General features: G+C 38.1%; 1 protein-coding gene across 1 annotated transcript in view; it reads right to left on the bottom strand.

Annotated features, from left to right (window-relative positions):
* Positions 1-2,279: 2,279 nt before the first annotated feature.
* The window catches only part of LOC124721873, a 57,510-nt gene continuing 37,991 nt past the window's right edge, over positions 2,280-21,798 (bottom strand). Inside the window, exon 3 of the mRNA XM_047247013.1 lies at positions 2,280-2,392. The gene's annotated coding sequence lies outside the window, so the exon portion shown is untranslated. The remainder of the gene's footprint in view (positions 2,393-21,798) is intronic.

The raw sequence follows: 21,798 nt of genomic DNA, 5'->3' as shown, positions 1-21,798 counted from the left end.
TTTGCCCTGGACCAGGGCTCGAATCTGGATTTCCCGCTTATCATGAGTGGTCACCGTAACCACTTTAGTTATCCATGCACACTCCCCAGACCAACCCATGTCATGTTGTCTCTAACTTTATTCATAGTCCTTTAAATTGATCACCTAATGCTTGCAACATTATGTGGATTCCCTTTTGTGGGAATATGTCACTATTGGTTAGTAGATCTCTACTTAATACAGCTGTCAAGGAGTTCACAGTCAGAAAATTAATTTCAAAGTATATTGTACAGCTTTGGATCATCAACAGCATCTGTTCTTTCATGCATGTAAATACACCATTATCACCAGTAGTCTGAAAACTATCCCATGAATATTAAAGTTTTGTGAAATACTGCACAAATAAGAAATTAGTTATTTCACGTAACCATCGCATAAGCACTATGAATGAAAACAAAAGTAGTAGAAAACAAAAGTAGTAGTATTAGTGTCAGGAGTGGTATAAGACAAGTAGGATGGTACCACACTACTCTCATTCGATTATGCAGGTAGATATTGAAAAAGTTAACTGGATAATCCAGGGGAAAAAATGCTCAGAAAAAATACAGAGTACACTCAGAACACAATAAATCACAAGTTATCATTAATACTACTGTTTTTAAAATTTGTGATATAAATGCATTATTCACATTAGGCATAAGATATTAAATACAATGAAATTTTGAAAACAGTATCCAATAGCAATTATATACCGTACATCATATGAGGTCTGTTCACAAAATTCCAGAACTTTGTCCACAAAATTTTCCCATGCATACCTTTTACTTACTGTGCATGGTCTCCTTCAAAATACTCTCCTCCACAATTGATATGCTGCTCCCAAAGCCATTTCCACTTCTAGAAGCAGTCTTGGTACACATCTTGCTGGATTGTAGAAAGCACCCTTTATGAATTTTCTTTCATGTTGTCTATCATTGCTAATATTCATCCTTTCAATGGAATTTTCTACTTTGGAATGAAAAAACGTCCACAGGAGCCTGGTCTGTAGAGCACAGAGGATGAGGCACCACAGTGATTTCATTTTTGTGCAATAGTCCTGCACCAACAGAGATTAATGTGCAGGTGTGTTATAGTGTGCAAGAGCCACATTTCAGGCTGTTTCCTTCTTGCATATTCTCGCAGGCATTGCAACACATCCTAATAGTGCCACTGATTGGCAGTTTGTTTCTTGTGGCATGAATTCATGGTGAACTAATTCTTCGAACTATCAGCATCGCTTTGACATCTGACCTGACCAGATGAGGTGTTTTTTGGTCTTGGAGAACCTTTCCCAACCCATTGTGGAGTTTGAACTTTGGTCCAACATCATAACTGTAGACCCACATCACATCACCAGTTATGATTTTCTTCAGAAACATCTCATTCTCGTATGTGCAATCCAAAAGCTCTTTACAGATTTCGAGGTGAAGGTTTTTCTGTTCTTGACTCGTGAGCCATGGGACGAACTTAGCAGCAACATGATGCATTCCAAGATGCTCTGTCAGGGTTTCATGAAATGACCCAAATGAAATGTTACATTCTTCTGCAATTTCTTGGACAGTCAGTCTTCGATTGGCATGCACAACTTCATTGATGTTCCTGACATGAGCGGCATTGGTAGACGTCAAATGGTCTCCTGAACGAAGGTCATTTTTAACTTCCGACTGGCCATTTTCAAACTGGGTTAACCACGTGTAACACTGAGTATGGCCTTAGCACTCATCACCGTAGGCTTCCTGCATCATTTGGTGTCTATGTCAAGGTTTTCTTGAGTTTCATGCAAAATTTAATGAAGACACATTGCTCCTCTAACTCTGTCATCTCGAAATTTGCAAACTGTCCGACATAAACTTTGTACTCACTACACCACTGAACAATAAGTAACAGACATACAACAATGAAACATCTGAAAGTTGCACATTAAGCACAGGCATGTGCAGTGATGCCAACTGCATTTTGCTGCAACACACCATTGGTACAAAATTACGAACGTTCTGAAAGTTTTTTAACAGACTCTTACATTTTTACAAAAAAAAAAATAGGGTTAGCTGACCATCTTCATACAAGATAAACGTGCAAACTTTGAAAACATCAGTTACAATTTAATATACCAAACATATACACACAATTTACATTGAAAAATTTAAGAGTTTGTGGAAATTTTGGTATAATCAGTTAATTTTATCACAAAAACTTTTAAGAAAATTTTTTCACTGATCTTTAGAGTTCAGTGGTGATTCAGTTCCTTCATTTTTCTTACACTGGCTTTTTACATTTTTACAGTTCTTTAATTCGCTCTTTTACACTACATATGTTTTAGTTTCTCATATCATTTAGTGCGGTTCCTTTTCCCGAGTCCATTTCTTAGGTTGACCTGCAACATTGAGAAGTCCTTAGTTTGAGTCCTTTTCACCACTGCTGTCACAATTGTGTGTCCATTCACTCAATGACATAAAAATAAAGAAAAAGGGCTTATATTAGTAATCAGTACTACAAATTTACAAAATACCTGTAAAATTAGAAATCATTACAAGAAACTCTAGTTTAAAGGTGTTTATCTTTACCAAAGCTGGAGCTGTGTCAGCTGAAATACTGAAGATGACGTAATCCTCAGATGCATGCAGTTTGAATTCGAAAGATTTTATTGTTTTAATACTGGGTCAAAATGACATATACAAAAATGAAGTACATACAGCTGTTACAGTTATAAGAGACTGTAGAAAATCTATCATACATGAATGGAAAAATGATAGACAACCGGCATTGTCTGGACTTACTATCATGGTTATGTAATAATGCAAATCTACAGTGCCAATCTGAAAATAAATAATGGACGGCAGGAATTTCAAGAATGTAGAAATTGTAGACATGAGCCATTTGGGATGAAGATATCATACCAGGTACAGACTGCACCTTAACTATTAATGAAAACAGTTACTGGAAATGAAAATAATCTCTACTTTAGAACAAGTGAAAACTACAGGTACTTGGAAATCAGCATGTAAGCAGTTGCCGTTTACAAACTTGCTTACAAGGAAACCATGAAGTGAGATGAAAACATTGATGAAATTCATTGTGTACTGAACCAATAACAAACAGCAACAGGCTTTTAATGTCACCACCATCAAAGTGATACTTTCTGACTGAGAGCCAAGAAACAAGGAAGGTCAGTGTGCAAGATCCACCAACCAATGTACTAGTGATTCCTCCAAAATCATCATTACCAATAGGAGAAATAAGCAACTGAGAATGAAAAAGCTGTTCAGAAAAATCAGCAGCAACTGCACCAAATTATACCCAGTTAATGAATCTGACAGACAGAAGCTGCACAGCAAAGTCACTGTGTGATACAGAAGCTGCACAGCAAAGTCACTGTGTGATACAGCAGCAGCAGGCAACCAGAGGAGATGACAGAGACCAAGACGAGTCACAATACAGGATCTCAGTAATAATCAGCATCATTATCTTCACAAGAAGTTTTCCTTCTCCATAAAGAATACGTCCTTTAGTCTGGTGAAAGAAATAACAACATCCAGATCAGTGGAACCAAGGGCTGAGAAGGACAACTTTAACATGAATGAAATTTGGATGCAGTTTGAATGTTGTACTGAGTAGGTTGTCATGTATTGAGATAACAGAAATTTTATGCAGCATTCCTCCATATGGAGCAAATGTTGTGAACAAGAACTAAAATAAAATTTTGGTGCAGAGATCATCACACAAAAAGACTTGATAAGAGAGTTGAGAAGATCGTACTGTTAATAACATCTACATCTACATCTACATCCACACTCCGCAAGCCACCTGACGGTGTGTTATCTTTGACAGAATTAACCTTTCATTGTGCATTAGAGTGTGCAGTGTTATGTAACTTTCTGACAAGTGAGTGAAAGGTAGTTGAGTAATTGGCACTAGAAGAGCTTTGCTATTGAAGATTAACTGCAGTTTGAATGTGCTTCTGGCCACTATCATTAATAATCTTTCAAATTGATTGCAATGGAATGAAAACAATACTGTGGAACATAAAAATTGTTCTCTCCTTTTAGTTCTATTGAGAACACATTGGACTGTTGATTGGTAACTTCAGTATGGTGAATCTGAATTCAGCCTCTTCCTCTTTGTGCCTCTACATTTTGCTGGCACTGTATAATGAATTATATAATGTTATTGGGAGAATATCTTTATATCTATATTACTGACTGATGAATATATGTGAATACAGCTTGCCGCTAACTTGGTGTAATGTTTTGTCTGTACAGAGGTGTATCTGTCGCCTTTATTACCCCTTCCCCCTCACACATAAATCGGTACAATAAAGGTAGGGCCTCCTGTTTTATCTTTAGGCTGATCTGTGATAAGACAGGCAAACAATTATACTAATGGAGGATTCTGAGTATTTTCTCAAATTTCATTCGCTCTCTCTCTCTCTCTCTCTCTCTCTCTCTCTCTCTCTCTCTCTCTCTCTCTGTCCTTTATCTATGAACAGTTTTAAATATAATATTTCATGTACGTGAAATCAGCCCAATAGAATCTCTGGTGGAGCCCTTCGTCTTAATATTCAGCGGCTGGCTTGCTGGAAAAGATCGTTACATTTGTTATTATTGTTAAGCGCTGCATTCAGTTGGGAAAATCGATCGTTTGAACAATTCGTTCATTTTACGACAGATTTAGAATTTCAGATGTGGATGAAGCCTTTTTGGACGATTTTATAAAAAACTCGGTGACTGCAGGCTCTCTTCGTCACAGCTGAAACTTCCCCACTAATTACAGGGCCAAGGCGATCGTCAATGATTCAGACAAAGAACTCATTCGTCATTCACTCTAGAATAAAAGGGTCACAAACCTTATTTCTGAGGAAAATTGTATATTCAATCCATCTCCATTACATGTTCCGTTTTCTGTTGATTCCAAGTCTTACTTAATTTGCGTTTACAGTCTTTCTCTCTCTTCAAATAACCCACTAGTGGCACAAACGTTAATAGCTCGCTTTAGCGAGAAGAAAAGTAAATATGTCTCTTTTAGAAGCCCGTCAATCTTCCAACAGATATTTCCGAAGCTGTCCTTACCCGTCTATAATAACCATGGAGAATACATATATGTATCTCTGTTATTCCAAAGAATAAACGTACTAGAAAAATACCTTGGCGCCGACGAGCTGTCGGCGCATATATTACTAGAAAATCCGGTCAGATACTTTTCAAAAGTGAATAAATGTGGATGATTTGATTGACCATTATTAATTATTGTGTGGTAGAGGGTAATTTTCCGTGGGGAGATTACAATGCCCCTCGCAGCGAGCGAAGTTTGTGAGCTCAATTTTGATTTACCGAACACACTTCGCGAGCTATCTATTAGTGTGGATAACCCGGAAGTGATGATTGTCAGTCCTCCGACTGAAAAAGAATATTATGTTTAAGACAGACGAAGAAAAGAAATGTTGAAAACAGAAGAAATGAAGAGACAGGTACCGCGGCTGTATTGCTTTTACATGCATCTAGGTGTTATGTTTGCCGTGCACAACCAAGGAAGATGATCTTTCATGAAACTGTTATCAGGGTCTACCCATTCGGGAACTTTCTTAAGCAGGGAAACCTTGGAAAACTCTTAAGCCTAGACCCCCAGCCTACGGTACATAGAAGATAGGAAAGCCTATAGAAGAAAAAAAAATAATTTTGAAATAGATCTCTAAAGGAAAGACAGGGATCAATTTATATCACGATTTGGAGAAGAGTGATTTGTGCCTCTAGCAAAAAAAAACATTTTACAATAAATAACGTGAATTTTCGTTTTACAATCTTGTTCCTAGGACAATATCTTGCGGTGCTAAAACTCCCCCGGGTCTTGCATGTCCCCGACGTCCACATTTGTAGTCGGTCTTCTACGCGGCCCACTTTGTAGTCGGTCTTCTATGCGGCCTACAATGGGAAGAGTAGAAGGGACAGGGATACTCGAATTCACATGCAACATTCATTCCAAAAGAATTAGCAATGACCAAAAGGGAAACTCTTCCTGTAAGAGAACTGGTTAGGTTGCACCGTCCAAGATTCTCCTTTTTGAAAGCAAAATCCTTATGGCTTCATGCATCCTTTTTGTTACGACGTACTTCAAGGAATTTAGCCATTAACTAATGATGTTGCCAAAAGCATCATCATATTTACTCTCGTTTGAATACTCTTTTTGACTTTGCATCCCCACTTGTGCTTATAAGTCCAAAAGTTCTTCATAATTTAATGGATTCATGCAACTTACAATAGATTTTGGATTCAAGTCATCGAATAATGGAAAGTGTAGTTCATTTTATACAAAGACATAATCCATCATTTCCTTGAAAAGTCATATAATTTATCTATACTCAAAAACTTTTTATTCTAAATACATATATTTCTCCGCTTGATTGCTGTAATGTAAAAGTTATTAGCATTGAGGAATGCGGATTCACTTCTTTCATTTATTCTCTGATTCATACGGCGGTCATACATGCACATATATGGAAATGGATTTTTCAAACAAAATTCCCAAACAAACACGAACCATTAAATAACTACTAATTCTATGAATATTACTTTCTTTAATCATTCATTAATAAATTAAAAACTCTTAACTTCTAATTATAACACCTTTTCTTTTTAAAGCTCAACATGAATCAGTTTACCCTCGCGTTTTATGCGAGTCTCTTACAAAGCATATCTGTGTCGTCTATATCGATTTTAACTCTCGCGCCGACGTCAACTGTTTTGCGTGGGAAATTATCTTTGCGGCGTTAACCGTCACTCACGATTCACTGCCTCAACACATCCCTTCACATGTTTACACATCTAAGCGTGCACTTGAGATTATATATGAACATTCACTCGGAACCTCTTTTGATTATTCAGCGTCATTTGCGGGAAACATTTCATTCTTCTTGAAGGTCAGTTAGATCCTTTATCAATCTTGATGACATTAGCAATGCTAAAGTTCCATGTTCACCCAAACCACAGGTGAAGCCTATCTCCACTATCTTCTTTACAACACTCGATAGTAATAGTTAGTCACTATTTCTATAATCTATGTCACTGATTAACTATTTCAATTTAAAGTTTTCTAACACTACACACACAGTTTATTGTTATGTTTTTTTTTTTTTTACGAGCGTTCATCTCTGTCACTCGCAACACCATTCCTCCCTATCTTCTAATCTTCATTAAATTTTTTCAAGTCGTTATGGGAAAATAACCCTTTTATTTTGTTCGATCCCGGGTATGCTAACAGATAAGCCCCAGGATTCGGAATTTGTTGTATAATGTATGGGCCAGTATATAGTAACTCCCATTTCTTTATACTTTCCTTTATTAAGGATGATTTGGTATGTCTTTTGACTAGTACCTTCTCTCCGACATGGTATGTCTGTACCCTCTTGATTAATTTGTCATATTGTTGTTTTCTCTGATCAGCCTTTTTCGTCATATTTATGATGGCTTGTCTTATTTTTTCTTCCCAAGGCATCTCAGTTTCTTGAGTTTTGGGCATATGGTCAGTCCAGAAGTTTTCCTCTTTTGCTTCGAACATCAATTCACGAGGTGTATATACAGTTGAGGAGTGGGGCATGTTATTGTATATCTGCTCAAACTCTTCCACATAATTTGCCCACGCAGTCTGCTTATTATGGCAATACGTCCTCATAAATCGATTGAATTCTCTAAAAATTCTCTCAACCAAATTGCCTTGTGGGTGGTAAAATGATGTTAGTATGTGTTTCACACCGACTTGAGACAAAGTCTGTTTCCATCGGAGTCCCGTGAATATTTTAGCATTGTCTGTTATGATCGCCTTAGGTGTACCAACATGTGGAAGATAATCCCTTATCAATCTTAATACAATTACTTTGGCTGTAGCCGCCTTTATCGGGTATAGCTTTACGTATTTCATACACACATTGAGAAATGCCAACACGTATTTAACACCACCTCTTGAAGTAGGTAATGGTCCACACAGATCGTACGAAATTAATTCTTTTGGTTCTTGGACTAATATAGAGCATAATGGGTGCTTAGTCCCTTTTGAATCCGGCTTTGTTTTTTTTGACAGATTATGCATCTCTTTAAGACCTCATGCACTCTGCGCTTTATGTTGGGAAAATAACGGTACCCACTTATCTTGTCTGCACATTTTGTCGCACCGAAATGTCCCCAGGTTAAATGAGTGAACCATACAAGTTTCTCTATTTGCGCTTCAGGTATACAAACACACCAACGGACTTTGTTTGGCCTTCCACAGCGGAAAAATAATACGCCCTTTACCAGCTTGTAATAATTTGCCATCTGATCCGAAGGTTGCTGTTGTAACCTTTGAATGACACTTCCCCATTGAGCATCTCTTTTCTGTAACTGGGCCATATGCGCACACAAATTGACGTAGTACGTCTTAAATGGATTTTCCTGCAGCAGCAATACAGGGAATTCTGAGTTATTATTTACTTCAATCTCTTTGGTTAAACCCTGCAGTGACCTTGATAGAGCGTCAGCAATAATGTTTTGCTGCCCTGAGACATGTACGATCTTAAATTGGTATTGTTGCAGAGTGAGAGTCCATCTAGCCAGTCTGGGGTGTAACAGTTTACACATTTGTAAAAACGTTAATGATTGATGATCGCAATATACGATAGTCTTTGACCCATATAGATAATAATGAAATTTTTTAAATCCCCAGACGACCGCAAGAGCCTCTAATTCTGTCGTCGTGTAAGTTCGTTCACAGTTGGACAAAACACGACTAGCAAACGCAATAGGACAGAAGGTAAGTTGTCCATTTATCTTGCGTACTTGGAAAAGGCACGCTCCAAGACCCACATTCGACGAATCTGTTGACAAGTAAAATTCTTCTTGCATGTCCGGATGGTACAAAAGCGGTGCATTTACTAATTGCTTCTTTATCTCTTCAAATGCTTCTTGACACTCCAATGTCCAGAGCCAGGGCACATCCTTCTTCAGCAAACTATTTAGAGCTGCTGCGTTCATGGCCTGATTTGTTATAAATCTTCTAAAAAATGAGGCAAGACCCATAAACCCTTTTAATTGCCTCCTATTTCTGGGTGTTCGAAACTTACTAATCGCAATTAGCTTCTCCTTGGTTGGTAAAATTCCCTTTGCGTCAATTATATGCCCCAGGAACTTGATTCTGTATAGTGCAAAATGGGATTTCTGTAGCTTAGCAGTTATTCCCATGGTTTTGAACACGTCCAACACCCGACTCAGTAAGGTAATATGCTCCTCCCAAGTCTTCGATGCTATAAGCAAATCATCAACAAACACTGTTATCCTGCTTCTTAGTTCTGGGCCTAGTGCATAATCTAGAGCTACTATAAAGATTCCAGCACTAATGTTGAGTCCGAAAGGAACTACAGTAAATTGGTAACTTCTTCCGGAATAAATGAAAGCCGTATATTTCCTTGATAACTCATCCAGTTTGACTTGCCAATAAGAACTCCGCAAATCAATGCTCGTCAAATATTGGACATCCTGGAACCGTTGTATGAGTTCGTCTATGTTTTCCGGATGTGTTCTCACTGGAATTATGATTTTATTTATTTCTCTGGTGTCGAGTACCAGTCTCACAGTCCCATTTGCTTTTGGCACGACCAACAATGGGGAGCAGTATGGGCTTGTAGAGGGTTCGATCAAACCCCATTTCAACATGCGATGTAGTTCTTTTTGAACTTGAGCCTTTAACCTCCAGGGAACAGGATAGAAAGTTCTACAATACGTTTCATGCGGCTTAACGTAGAGATGGCATATGTATCCCTTAATAACTCCTGGCCTTTCATCAAACACGTTTTCATACGCTAATAATAATTCTTTGAGCTGCTTCTTCTGATCTTCAATAATGCAGTCGGATTCATTTAACTTCTCATACACTAATTGACCGAAATCTCCTTTGACTTGGAACTCATTAATTACGTGCTGTTTAGAATTTTGTGCCGTCCTGATTACTTGCACACTGATCCCACTATTATATTTTCTGGTAAGGCTTTCTTTTTTCAACAAGTCCAACTCAATTTCTTGTTTATTTACATTTAACCAAATTTTTCCTGTTTTAAAATCTATTCTGCATCCGTATTGACGTAGGCTGTCGACTCCGATAATGCAATCTACCACCAAATTTTTCACAACAAGGAATGTGCTTAATATTGCTACATTTCCGACTTCTACACTAAGTAGTGACTGCACTTTTACATTAGCCGATCTAGCCCCAACGGCGCCTATTATTCTGCAATTTTGAACTGGAAAAATTGGTACTCGTCTTATATTTCTGATCTTGTTGAATAGAGCCTCCGAAATAACATTTGTGGTTGCAGCTGTGTCTAAAACCGCCACTATAGGTACAGTCTCCAAAATGACTTGCACTTCGGCTACTGCCACCTGTTCCTTATCCTCATCTTGGGGTTCTAAGTCCTTGGTCAATTCATCTGCCAGTAATCGTCCATCATTATACGTTAGCATGGGTACACATATCCTGTTGCCCCTCAACCAATTGTTGACCGCTCCTCCGGGGCACGAGTGGGTCCTTACAAGTTTGTTGGATTTTGATTCGCCTGGTGGTTGACATCGTCCGTCACTTCGGTAATTACCGGTTGATTTGCAGATGTCCGTCCCCACTGATGTTGGTTATTTGAGTTCATTCCCCCCGGTTGATTCCACTTTCTATTACTGTTATTGTTCCAGGCTTGAGGTCTGAAATTCCTTTCGTTCCCCCACACGGGATTGTATCTTTTCCCATTCCTGTTGTTCCTTGGATAGCCCCTCGCAAGACTAATGCCGGTATTACTATTGAGATTTTGAGGGGTTTCCCCACTATTTAACGATCTCTGTGCATTCCCTTGCCTACCATTTGGCGGAGGTTCTATCTCCCTATATTGGAATCTGTTATTACGGGCTTTCTGGTTGTTCTCTTCGATAATATCTATATGGTCTAATGTCGTGAGGAACGACTCCAAGTCTTTATCGTTGCCGTAAATTAATTGATTCCGGATGCTAGTTGGTAGTCTTGCCTTAAGTATGTTTATTATGTCTGGCAAGGGCATAGGTCTGTCCCAGTATCTAGTTTTATTTATATATTTTTCAAAATACTTCCTAAGGCTTCCTTTTGAAAAGGAGACAGGCTCTGGGTAGAGCACCTCCTGCCTTAGGCGTTCCTGTACCCCTTCTGACCAGAACTTTGCTAAAAACGCCTTCTCAAAATCGTCATATGTCGAGCAAACAGAAGTCATGTCCGAGGCCCAGATCGCCCCCGAACCTTATATATATCCTGTAACGAAACTGATCTTCTGCCACTCCGACCAATTTCTGGATAGCACTCCTCTGAAACTTCGAATAAAAACAATTGGATGGACCCCCCTTTTGTCAGTGTTAAAAATCTGGAATTGCCGATGCTTTATCATTTTTTCTTCAGCACGGTAAAGGCTTTCATAATCTCCGTTAGATAAGACTTCACGCGAACAACTAGCTCGTGGTAATTTAATGTTTGAGTTACTTACACGAGTCGGTATCGTATGCGAATGTGCAGTAACTGGCTCTATAGTCGCTGCCAACTTCTGCTGCTGGCCTGTATTCATTTGTTCTGAGCCTTGTTGTGAAACGCGCATCGACTCTTCTATCGTTTGTTTCCAATGCTCTAAATCAGCACCTAACTGCTGTCGCACTTCCTCAAGTCCTTTCGCAAACAAACTCTCTTCCTGTTTGCCAGATAAACTCTGGAATGCTGCTTTAACATTTTGCTCAACGTTTTCACACATTAGCCTTTTGTTTTCTAATGTGATTTCGGATAATTTACCCGTTAATACATTAATTTGGTGGTCTATAACGTCTTGACATTCTGTCAGATGTTCAACACTTTCCTTTAGGTTGGTCATCGTACGTGCCAATTCAGGAAGTTGCGCACTTGCACATGACATGGCATCTTGCTTTTGTACTAATTGCGGAACCATTTCCACCTGTTCCCGTATGGTATCCATCTTAATAGCCACATACTCCTTCATTTCTACACGTACGCGGTGAGCAGATTCCTCACATTGAGCTTTCACCAATTCTATTTGTGCAGTTAATTTTCGTTCCGTCTCTTCGGCCTGATCTTTGAGTTCCTTGGTCTTCGTCTCTATCCGCTGCTCTAATTTGGAAAAACTGTCTTGTAACTGCTGCTTAATCTCAGCTTTCAGATTTTCCTGCCCTTCCGTAACTGAGGCTAACTTCGCGTTAATGTCGATTTTCAAATTTTCCTGCCCTTCAGTAACTGAGGCTAATTTTGTATTCAAATCATTTTGCCCTTCAGTAACTGAGGCGAATTTCGCATTAATGTCAGTTTTCAGATTTTCCTGCCCTTCAGTAACTGAGGCTAATTTCGTGTTAATGTCGGTTTTCATATTATTCATGCTCTCGGTTATCATCTGCATCTGTCTCATGATAATTAACAATGGATCTAATCCATGTTGCGTACTTGCTGTTACATCTCCAGCCATGTCTACCGGGCGTTCTATTGCGCTATCTGTAGCGATCGGTTCTACAACACTTCTTACTACATCATTATTATCAGTGCTAACAGCTGAAGGCTGTTGCGTGCTGCTCTGCTCTGCTTGACTCATCTTAAAACATTGCCCTAGTTAAAACCATATAAATGTTCTACTGTCACTATATATATATATATATATATATATATATATATATATCCCTTCACACAAGAGTACTTCTGTGGCTACTTTCTTACTGTACTTATACAGATAAATGCAACTGGGGCAGGTCAATCAAACTACATCTAGCTTGAACACAATTAATCAGTGTTCAAATATCCAATAATACTAAACAGAAAAGAGTATACTTCATCTATACTAGCAAGCTTTAATAATAAAATTATAGCTCTGGCCTTCTCTCTGCGCCCAGTGTGTTGTCTTATGTTCTTATTTGTAGATCCACTTAATTTGACTGCGAGTATTTCCTCTCTTTTCCAAGCGTCAGTTAAGTTGGCTCATCGTAGTTCACATGAAACAGAGAACAAAATTATTTTAACAACGTCCAAAAACGTGTCCTGTCACGGATTGGCCATTATAATGAATTATATAATGTTATTGGGAGAATATCTTTATATCTATATTACTGACTGATGAATATATGTGAATGCAGCTTGCCGCTAACTTGGTGTAATGTTTTGTCTGTACAGAGGTGTATCTGTCGCCTTTATTACCCCTTCACTCTCACACATAAATCGGTACAATAAAGTTAAGGCCTCCTGTTTTATCTTTAGGCTGATCTGTGATAAGACAGGCAAACAATTATACTAATGGAGGATTCTGAGTATTTTCTCAAATTTCATTCGCTCTCTCTCTCTCTCTCTCTCTCTCTCTCTCTCTCTCTCTCTGTCCTTTATCTATGTACAGTTTTAAATATAATATTTCATTTACGTGAAATCAGCCCAATAGAATCTCTGGTGGAGCCCTTCGTCTTAATATTCAGCGGCTGGCTTGCTGGAAAAGATCGTTACATTTGTTATTATTGTTAAGCGCTGCATTCAGTTGGGAAAATCGATCGTTTGAACAATTCGTTCATTTTACGACAGATTTAGAATTTCAGATGTGGACGAAGCCTTTTTGGACGATTTTATAAAAAACTCGGTGACTGCAGGCTCTCTTCGTCACAGCTGAAACTTCCCCACTAATTACAGGGCCAAGGCGATCGTCAATGATTCAGACAAAGAACTCATTCGTCATTCACTCTAGAATAAAAGGGTCACAAACCTTATTTCTGAGGAAAATTGTATATTCAATCCATCTCCATTACATGTTCCGTTTTCTGTTGATTCCAAGTCTTACTTAATTTGCGTTTACAGTCTTTCTCTCTCTTCAAATAACCCGCTAGTGGCACAAACGTTAATAGCTCGCTTTAGCGAGAAGAAAAGTAAATATGTCTCTTTTAGAAGCCCGTCAATCTTCCAACAGATATTTCCGAAGCTGTCCTTACCCGTCTATAATAACCATGGAGAATACATATATGTATCTCTGTTATTCCAAAGAATAAACGTACTAGAAAAATACCTTGGTGCCGACGAGCTGTCGGCGCATATATTACTAGAAAATCCGATCAGATACTTTTCAAAAGTGAATAAATGTGGATGATTTGATTGACCATTATTAATTATTGTGTGGTAGAGGGTAATTTTCCGTGGGGAGATTACAACTGCTTCATATTCTCATATGTTTCCTTTTGTTGTTGTTCTGTATTATCAGATTTAGGAAGTATTGTTACTGTGACTTTGACATTTTTGACGTTGAAATGCAGCAAAGGTAGGATAACTTCACTTGCCATAAAACACTTACAACATAAATATTATTTTTTTTTTCGTTTGTGCTATCTATTACATGTGTAATATGTGTATACAGTGGAACCCCTGTTTTATGTTTTTGTGTGGTCCAGAGTTAAGAAACGCAAAACTGAAGAAAATGCAGAACCAAGGGAAACGTTAAAATGGTCGAAATATGAGCAAAAATATATGTAATGGGCTTATACACACATCAAGAAAAGCTTTGCATAACCCCAGTTCCCAAAACTCCTGAAGATAGATGCTGACTGCAGATATTGTAACACAGACACAGCCCCTCTGACTGTTCAGAGATTTCACTAACACCACCAAAAGATGTAAACAACAATACATGAGCAGGGAGGGTGTCCGACAGCCAATCAATTCCACTCATTCTACCAGAAAGGTAGTACATGGTTCATGTTGTCTGTAAGTCAACCATGCCTAGACAGTCAATACTGCGGTTCAATCACATCCGCATTGTTACTTTGTGCCAGGAAGGGCTCTCAAGAAATGAAGTGTCCAGGTGTCTGAGACTGAACCAAAGCGATGTTGTTCAGACATGGAGGAGATACAGAGAGACAAGAACTGTCAATGACATGCCTCACTCAGACCACCCAAGGGCTACTACTGCAGTGGATGACCACTACCTATGGATTATGGCTTGGAGGAACCCTGACAGCAACACTTCCATTTGAATAATGCTTTTCGTGCAGCCACAGGACGTCGTATTATGACTCAAACTGTGTGATGTGCAACTTCACTCCCAAAGCCCATGGTGAGGTCCATCTTTCCAACCACAACACCATGCAGTGCGCTACAGTTGGGCCCAACAACATGCCGAATGGCACCGATGAGTGTCATATATGCCTTCAATCAGACAATTGTTGGAGACATGTTTGGAGGCAACCAGGTCAAGCTGAATGCCTTAGACACACTGTCCAGTAATTGCAGCAAGGTGGAGGTTCCCTGCTGTTTTGGAATGGCATTATGTGGGACAGGTGTACACCGCTGGTGGTCATGGAAGGCACCGTAACAGCTGTACGATACATGAATGCCATCCTCCAACCGATAGTGCAACCACTTCAGCAGCATATTGGCAAGGCATTCGTCTTCATGGATGACAATTCGCACCCCCATCATGCACATGTTGTGAATGACTTCCTTCAGGATAACGACATTGCTTGACTAGAGTGGCCAGCATGTTCTCCAGACATGAACCCAATCGAACATGCCTGGGATAGATTGGAAAGGGCTGTTTATGGATGACATGACCCACCAACCACTCTGAGGGATCTACACCAAATTGCCATTGAGGAGTGGGACAATCTGGACCAACAGTGCTTTGATGAACATGTGGATAGTGTGCCATGATGAATACAGGCATACATCAATGCAAGAGGATGTGCTACTGGGTATTAGAGGTACCAGTGTGTATAGCAATCTGGACCACCACCTCTGAAGGTCTCACAGTATGGTGGTACAACATGCAATGTGTGGTTTTCATGAGCAATAAAAAGGGCAGCATTAATGTTTATGTTGATCTCTATTCCAGTTTTCTGTACGGGTTCCGGAACTGTTGGGACCGAGGTGATGCAATTTTTTTTAATGTATGTATGATTAAACATCATGAACCTCCAATACATTGTATTAAGTCTGCATAAGTGAAGGAAATTATATGTAAAATGCTTGTGACTTGTGGTAAGGAATTTCTTTAGTTCATAAAAAAAAATCACAGATGTGTAACAGCAAGTAAAAATTGGTCAAAAAATTGAAGTCATTATCTGGGTACAAGGTAATTGAGCTATTTTCTTACATGCTGTGACCACAAATTTCACGTCAAAACATGCATTTTTGAGAAATCTTTCCTTCGTGCTCGCCCAGAAGAAAAACAAAAATGGATGAACTTGGTGAATTAAACCAAAAACTATGAAGTACAGTGAAAGGCATTGGAATGTAACATGTCCGGTGTGTGTTTTCCTTTCCTTGATAGGAGAAACAGAGGTATGAGAAAATTAGTTTACTGATGTTACAAGCATATTAGAAGTTGGCGCAGTGAATTTCTGTACACTGTGTAAAATGTAAATTTAAAAGAAAGCTCAGGCTCTACAGTTTCGCTTCATGCCTTCTATTACTGGTGCCAATTTTTTACAATCCACAATGTATGTAGTTTTTGCAACTGTATCATGCCATATTTGAGCATGAAAGCCATTAAAGTGTGTTATCACAAAACCCTTGTTCTGTTTCTGTATGACGTCTCTGCCATAATACATGATCTGCACGAAAAGTATATTTTCAGCACTTCACAGAAAACTTTCTGCCCTACCTGCACTCCCGTTGTTGAAGGGCCACTCCCCCTCCTCACACTTCCAGCAGGGAGCTCATTTTATGTGTGTTAGTGTGGTGTGGTAATTGCACTGGATGTTGTGTGATGTTACAAGTCACCAACCAATAACAGCTCACTAGCTGTAAATGGTCAACATTTCGTTGATTCTGACCAAGCACATTCTTTGAGATGCAGTGATTGAATTTAAAAGGTTCACAATCAATATTATTGCCGAATACATTACATCAGAAATACATGTAAAAAGATGAGACTGAGTTGTAAGTGGCACAAGAAAAGGTGGCAGCTGGGCTTATTTGTCACGTATTGGCTCAGTCTGGAACAATTCAAGTTGACTGTCCTGCTTTTCCATTGTTGCTGCAACCTAGAAGTAGTTGTATCATAATTGCATGGTGAAGCTAAAAATTGCAGGTTGTGTTGGCAACACTGACAGTGGATTACATAAGCATTTCCTTTTCATGTCTCCCCTCTCTGCAATGATCTAAAATATTCCCTTAACTGTGTCACCACCCACAGTGCAAACTGTCTTATGTGCCACTTGTAACTTGTTCAGTCAGATTAAAAGTCAGTATGAAGAAAACGGGATGAACTCAAGTGATACATCAAGTAAGAATGTAGAATTGAGGTGACCCTTACTGGGAAGAATATAAAATCATGGAGTTTTTAGCATAAAATAGAACATAAAATAGAAGCTCCATTATGGTACTGTGAATGTATGTACTCTCCGAATTCTTACCCAAGGTGTAATTTTCAAAATATCATTATTCAGAAAATAATTTCTAAAGAACATGTTATCTTATCTGGAAACATGTAATTGCTTGTACCAATTTAAAGACATTCAGCTAATTGTTAACCAAAATAATGGTTTTACCTAATGTGAATATATATTGTATGCTCTTTCTGTCTTCCATATTAATATCTAAAATGTAATAGCTTTATATTTTAACATTTTGTAGTATCTGTCCTACAGATATTTTTTAATAGTCATCACACAAAATGGCAGTGAGCCACAGCAAGCATTCAAAGATAGTAGGTACTGCAGTTACATGTCCAGTCTGCACAATATAAGTGCATAGATATATGTAGCAGTGCATGTAAGCAAGCCAGGGCTCGTCATCAACTGCGTAGTGCCGAACATTAGCCAGAGCAAGAGGGGTAGCCCCAGGGCATGATCCAGGCCGACCACATATCTGGGAATTCCATGTTGACATTGTGTTGAGGACTGTGATTTGTGTCGATGAAGGAGATTTGTATGCCAGGAGTGCCAAAAATTGTGGACTTTGTGAAACCATAATGGTAGACATTTCACAGTTCATGTAGAAATTAATAATAGTGAGAGGAATCATGACACCTGAAAAAGAAACATGTAAATTACCATTATTTGCACAACAATTCGGATGGTGTAATCAGATTTTCAATATCTTTACTAATTTAAAATTTAGTATCTGACTCTAAATTATACAAGTAACACCCAGAAATGAATTTCCAAATCCAAACAGTTCATCCAGTTTTGTTGATCAACATATATTTAGAAAGATACTAGTGTAAACCTAAATTGGTATGAATTACAGGCATGTAATTTGAATAGTACCTGAGTTATTGGAGGTGAAGTTGAACCCATCAGGCCATAAGTACTCCACAGTTGCATGAAAAAATGGTAGCAGCGTGCTTGTAAATATATATATTCATCTATGTCTTTGTTTAAATCTGATATATACTATTCATGTAGAAATTGGTCATATATTTACTGTGTTTTAGAAAGCACAGACACATTAGGCTACTGGCTTACTTTTGTTTCTGTTCCTTTGATATATGTTTATTTGTTTTGTTTATGTATTTAATAATGTGCGTTAGAGCGTGTTTATGATCCAGCCATAGGAATATTTACTTAATTTCAAGTTATTTAAATGTAAATCCAGTATTTTGTATGTGTTTCAATATGTTAGTGAGTGTGCGTTGGCTTGGAGACATGGGGGGAGTGCTCTAGCCATTCACAGCACTTGTTACTATGGTAGATGACTACCACAGTGAATGGAGATACTATATGGAAGTGAGGGAGTGCTGGACGGGAAGGCACAATGGATGGTCACAGGAAATATTTGGAGAGTGTTGAGCAGTTTGCACATGGTCGCGGGAGATAGAAATAGTTCGTAGTGCTGACTGATGCACTTGTGAGATTACCGTGGCTTCTGCAGTGAAGATGTAGTAGGCACTTAGAAGTGAATATCTCACGAGCTATGTTATTGCTCATAACCAATTATGTGAAGTAGGAATCTATTGTTTCCCTGTTATTCAACATATATTTCATTTAATTGGTGGACCATCAACACCTATAAGTGTTTTGCAGTAATAAATGGCATTCTTAAAGGTACTTCTGCTATCGTACTCATCATTTACAGCCATTAAAATAGTACCTGCAGATTTTATTTAATTGCAATCTTTAATTTATAAATTTCTATGTTACATTAAAAAATTCACAATTGCCGAGTGATAGGAACCTTCGACCATTCGATTCATGTGTATATTCATATTGTATACTGTAGACTCAGCAGTATTTGGCTTGTAATGCGGCAGCTTTGTATCCCAGCCTATAGTCAATGAAACCAGCCAAAACTTTTAATATTTCAACTCTGAGTGTGAGGATAAGTAGTTGAGGGCCACCACATTTGTATTTTTTTTTAAAGCCCACAACCCCTCACATTCAGATGTGGTACTTATTTGTACTAATGACTATGAAGTTAATTTAAACCTGTAGAACACTTCAAATAGACAAACACTTGCAGTGTGGCAAGGGTCACTAAGTCCTGTTGAGCCCATATGCATGAGTTCACCTTTGGGAGGTTTGTGGGAAGAGGAGAAAGACAACATTCATTTCTCGGTGGGAATGGTGGTGCAGGGGCAGCATCTTGTGCAGCACTGACAACTTAGTTTTTGTGCTGATCATCTGCTCTGGTAAAAATATCACACAGGACTAAAACAATTCATGAAAGTGCATTTAAAAGATGCTCATGTTGAAATGTAATACAAAATGGCTGCAACAACACACACACAGTTCAGGTGCAGGACTTTGCACCACGGGTTACTAGAATAAATTTCAGTGACCATGCTTCGAATGAAACAATAGATCACGAGGATTAGCACCAGTTAAATAAGGCATGAAGTGCAGCAGTTTCTACCAAGTCGACCTAGGACACTTGAGCTCACCTCACATTGCAGTTGACGCACTGTGTCTGTTTTTCATAACTCTGTGGGTTGATTGGGATTCCAACAAAACCATCATTACTTGTTGTCTGGTTCATTTCTCATTTCTTTTATGTTGTTAAATGTGACTGCTGTGAAGTGAATCATTGTTATTCTGGTAGTATTTTATAAAATAGCTGAAAAAGTCTTCTAAAATTAGTACAATAATTTGCAATAAGATAGTAAAAATATTTCAAAATTGATTAATTAATTAAAAAGAAACATTATCTTCCTTTAAAACTGAATGGAAGTTTGTGAAATGAGCATCCCAGTTCATGTCTGAATACTTGGTGCTCTGTAATACAAAAACATAGGCCCAAGAAAAGTAAAATTTATTTTTTATTAAAATCACATAATTCCTTGTTTCACATTAATTCTGAATTGAATAGATTGTAGATTGCACAAGATGTTGTACTTAGAACATCCACAACTGAGAGACATGATAATTAATTTAGAGAGATTTACACCAGTTGTACTAAATTATTTATTCAAACCATGACCAGTTTCAGGGTTTTAAAATTCCATCTTCATGTGTATGACATTAATATACAAAGGAGGGGAGGGAAGAAATATAATACAATGTATCTATAAAAACCAGAAGAGTAGCCTACCAAAAGAAGGTGACTCCCTTACTGTATTTGGTAAGGTATAATAAGTGGTTGGGTCAGTCAGTGCAAGAGCTCCAAATCACTGCACCTTGGCAGAACTAAAAAAAAAGGAGAGGGCCTAATAATTAAACTGACCTAAAAATGTAATGTCTGGGTTGGTGGGATGAAGGAAACAGAAACTGAGAACAAACACTGCACTCATGCTATCCGCTGTCAGGCAGCCACACAGTATGAATACCAAACACGACAAAGGGGAGGGCCATGCTGGAGATCAGGAGGCATGGTGCGGTGCAGGCACCAATGGTCTACAAGCAAATAAAGTAACATTATTAGCAAAAATATAGAAAAACTGGACAGACTGGCCCCAGCACTTACAATATTTCATTTAAAATCGTAATAGAATATGAATGAACTGTAATACACCATTAGGCTACCGAACTTTCAAATATTAACATCCTGTGACATTTTTAGCCAATAGGACAATGGTACATAGGCAAAATAAATGAACAAAAGATAAAAACAGAACAACTATGATGAAAATTAATTATTAACACATACCATGCTAAGTAAATGATCACATATATGATAAATTATGGGCTTGTCTAACAAGGGGTGCTCAGCCTGACCATGTTAATTTGTCATTTCACTCTTAGCAGTGCTATACCTACATTTTAGATTTGTATGATGGTTTTTGTATTTATATATTTTGATGTATTTAATTTTACATCACTTGAGCCCATAATGTATCCTACATGTCAGGTGACTCAGTTGGTATAGTTATCTTACCATTAGTTTTTATCACCAATTGTAGTGTCTAATCCCCTATTCACTCATTTGGCCTAGGTGTCATTGCCTTGTTGCCTGTTACAGCACATATTTTTACAAATTTGTGGGGTTCAAGCTTATTTTTCTCCCAGTGGTTAGTTGTTTCACCTCCTAGCCATAATTCCATATTGTTATTGCTTTGTACAGTAGGGCACTCAGCCTGATCACTTTCATTTGTTATTACACTGCTTACATTAATACACTCACATTTTAGACTTGTGATGGTTTTTATGTTTTTTAATTTATTTTTTTATGTCACTTGAGCCCATGATTTACTGAGCATGGTGTATGTTACCATTAATTTTTATAATTTTTGTTCTACTTTTTATCCTTTGTTCATTCATTTTTCCTATGTACCACTGTTTTTTGCCTAAAAACATCACATGGTGTTACATACTTAAGAGTTAATTAACCTAATGGCATACCACAGCTCATTCATATTCT

The sequence above is a fragment of the Schistocerca piceifrons genome, chromosome X (assembly GCF_021461385.2).
Source record: "Schistocerca piceifrons isolate TAMUIC-IGC-003096 chromosome X, iqSchPice1.1, whole genome shotgun sequence".
Classification (NCBI taxonomy): domain Eukaryota; kingdom Metazoa; phylum Arthropoda; class Insecta; order Orthoptera; family Acrididae; genus Schistocerca; species Schistocerca piceifrons.
Note: the sequence above shows the minus strand (reverse complement) of the source record. Positions and strands in the feature narration are given on the sequence as shown.